Raw genomic sequence first — 4,310 nt, forward strand, 5'->3', positions numbered from 1 at the left:
AGCATAAATTATCATATTTTTGGGTCATTTCTTACGATAAACTCACTTTCCATCGTATCTAATATTTTTATGTGTTAGCATTTTGACGCAAACAAATAAAATTCTCCCAGGAACAAACCTTCGTAAATTAATCTTTAGTAAATTAAATATTACATATTACATATTAGCCGTCATAATTAATATATTTAGATAGCTATATATATATATATATATATATATATATATATATATATATATTAAAAAATGAAGAAAAGGAAATAATACCAAAATAAATATTTTTTTGAGTGATTGCGGTTTTATATTTTTGTCATAATATATTCGTCGCATGTTAAAAATTACAGATAAATTATCATAAATTAGTCATCGTATGTAGTATATTTAAATAGCTATATATATTTAAAATACAAAAATAATAGAAAATAATATGTTTTATATTTCCTTGGTAATATATCTGTGATAAGATGAAAATACACATAAATTGTCGTAGTTTAGCCGTGTTGTAAGAAGTTTATTTAGATAGTGTTAAGTATTTAAAAATGCTAAATAAACAAAAATAATATAATTTATGTAAATTTCATATATTAGTTTCTTAAGGAAATAAAATCGAAAAGTTAAAGGAGGAATTATATTATTTATAAAAATCATCCGTCCAAAAATAAAAAGACTATTTTTCTACGAATTCTCTTTTGTCTTCTTTGCGCCGTGAAAAAGCTTAATTTGTTGTAAAATTAGAAATAATAAATTTATCCTGTCAAAAAAAAAGAAATAATAAATTTATGACGAAATTTAAAAAAGATGGAATATTGTTCGGTTGTAAAAATAACCATTTACAAGGAAATTATTATTAAATTATCATCGAAAAAACTGATATTTCTTCATTGTTGTAATTAAATCAGTAAAATGATATTAGACAGCACAATGTAGCATCCAGTATTATGATAATGCGGTAAACTTATGATATGGTTTAGCTGCAACTTCAACGAACTCTATGTTTCTATGGTGCCTGCTGGCAGCCAACAGAGAACCCCATATCCTAGCTGTGGGAGCCAATGGCATCTCATGGATAAATTTCTTAGCCTTATCAAGATCTCCTTTACGACCCAGAAGATGAAGCATAGAACCATACTGCTCTAATATTTGAGGATGGATCCCATACTCCGTTTTCATTAGGTGGAAGCACTTCCATCCAGCTTGTATTCATCCAAGCCAGCAATACTACAGGAAGATAGGACAGAAACAAAGGTGCTTGCATTGGGTTCAATATTATTTTCCTTCATCCTGCAGAACAGTTTAAGAGATTCTTTCCCAAATCCATGAATACCATAAGCCATATATAATTATTGTGTTCCATATATGAAATGACATCCTTCTTGTACATGATCCTCATCCTTATTGTTCTCGGTCAAGCCGCGTGAAGGGCCTCTGATAATGACGTATCCCACATCTTGCATACATGTAAATAATTGAATTTGATTATTAGCCGAAACTCATTCTGTATAATGTGGCCAGGGATTTGTTTTCCCTCTGTCAATGAGGCTATATGGGAGTAGGCAGGAAGGATGCTTGAGTTGATGCATCTGGTTTACAATGCTTGTATATATGAGGTTGCTGACTAATTTCAGGGCTTGTCTACTCTGCCCAGTTTGCACGTAGGCAGCAGCAATAATTGCATTCCACGAGATTATACTTCTCACATTCATTTGATCAAAAACTTGTTCGGCCAGTCTGAGCTCCTGAAACTTGTTCGGTCAAAGATTAGTGCACAATGGCATGAGAACCGGCACAAGCAAAAGTATATTTTACCGTACATGTTATTATCACGTCCGACATGATGAGCATGTCGATCCTCAAGCAATATGACATCACAGAGCTTCCATGTTTGACATATGAAATCATAAGAATTTTCTTTTTCAACCACCAGGAGCTGCTTTTATTTTTCCAACACATTGATTTTTTTTAGGGTGGTTTTGTTTATAGTAGGACACTAGAACGTTTTATTTTTTGGTATTTAAAATTTCTTCCAGTGTCACTAAAAGCAACATCTTTGTACTCATGAGACAAGAGCGTAATTGTACCTTATTTGTCAAGCAACATCTTTGTACTCATGAGACAAGAGCGTAATTGTACCTTATTTGTCTTTCACCGAGATAGTAAAAAAGAGGAAATTTAGTTGAAAAGTGGGTAAACTAGTGAGACTTATTAATATTTTAAAAATAAATTTGAGATAGTGGAGTAAAGTAGTGAATGTAATAATGTTTGTTTAATAAAAAAAATATAAAATAGAGAAATAAAGAATGTAACAATGAAAGCTAATATTTAAAAATAATAAATATGACAAGTTCATTCACGTTTAAAAAGGAACAGAGGTCACATAAAATGAACGGAGGAAATATTTAGTAAGTAGTAAAAAGATTTAAGAATTCGTTGGTCTTGACTAGAGTCTAAGAGAACACATCCCTCCCAACCGAACATGCAGTCTGAATAAGATCCCTCGTAACAAAGCATTTACTCCCTCCGTCCCGGTAGATTGTATACATTTGATTTGGACACGGAGACCAAGAAAAAGTGTAAAAAGTGAGTAGAGTGAGATGAAAAGTGAGTAAAGTGGTGGGACCCATTTATATTTAATGATAGATTTGAGATAGTGGAGGAAAATAGTGGGTGTAATAGTGTTTATATTATTATAGAATGGAGATAGTGGAAGAAAGAAGTGGGTGTTATAGTGTTTTATATTATTAAAAGTTACTATATTTGGAATGTATAGAAATGATGGGACGTCCCAAAAAGGAAATTGTATAGAATTGATTGGGACGGAGGGAGTACTAGATATTTTACTAATTATGATGCAAAGCCGCAATTTTGCTGTGTAGGCCACAGACTTGCTTGCATAGACTCAGTAATATGACGTGGAACGTAATCTACATGATACTACATCTACATGCATAAACTAATCAACCAAATCAATTCACATGTTTTTTTTATCTTTATCATAAGATGTGTGGTATTGTTTTAACAAAATACAATATCTTTTATGTTTACATATGTATTTACATACACACTCAACAAATCTCTCCTTGAAGTCGAAACTTGCAAAGTTAGAGCTACTAGAAATATATACAGTACTATTGTTTTATTAATAACCATATTTCAAATATTTTTTGATATTATAAAATAATTTTAAAACAAAAGAAATATTTTTCATGCAAAATTTATTACTATACAACATAGCATGCATGCAGCTGATATAAAATTGGACATTTAATAATGGATATTTTTCTATTGAAAGAAAGTTTAATTTTAACTAACCCATCTTATTTCTCTTTTAATCACACAACTATTTCAATTCAAAATTTTATACTTTAAACTAATAATATAACCAAAGATAACTTTCTTATATTGATTATTTTTATCAACTAATATAATAGATATAGATTAATATTATAATGTGACTTAAAAATATATAATTGAAATAATTATAAATAACACTTGAAAATATATAATTGAAATAATTATAAATAACACGACTTCTCCTGGGCTCCCTACTAGTATGTATATATACTTCATCATTGACTAATCACTTCATGATAATATAATTTATTTATTTTTCACATAATCATGGCACTTGTCTGATATAATTTATTAATTTGTTATTCATATATAATCATGATATGAGTTTAACGTAAGTGCAGAATTGAGTTTGACATATATTTAGACGTCAGACATATATGATCATGACATGAGTTTTATGTAAATGTAGATTTGAGGTTGACATAGGTTTAGACGTATGTAATACGGTTATATACTACAATAACACTAATAGATATGATTATAATATGTAATACGGTTATATACTACAATAACACTAATAGGTATGATTATAAGAGTTAAGTTCTATGGAGTACATAAAATATTGGAGTATTGGAGTACAAATCATAATTTTTTAGTTTGATCCTATATAATATCTTTGATTATCCAAATTTTGATATAATCTATCATTTATAAGTTGTCTTGCACATAATTGTCAATTAATCATTAATATCTTTCAACTTTAACAAGTATTAAGATTATTGTTCTGCTTATTAGTTATATTGGAGAACATAGAGTCGTATGATTTATAAAAGTAATTATTCTACCATTTGATCACGATGTTTATGTTGCAGAAGATAATGTGCAGGTTGTCAAATATTTACAAATATTATTGAACAAAAAAAATTGAAATTTAGATGATTAGATTACATTTTATCAAACTTTGTACTCCAATACTCCAATTTTTTTTGTACTCCATTGAACTTAACTATGATTATAATATG

The sequence above is a fragment of the Daucus carota genome, chromosome 1 (genome assembly GCF_001625215.2).
Source record: "Daucus carota subsp. sativus chromosome 1, DH1 v3.0, whole genome shotgun sequence".
NCBI lineage: Eukaryota > Viridiplantae > Streptophyta > Magnoliopsida > Apiales > Apiaceae > Daucus > Daucus carota.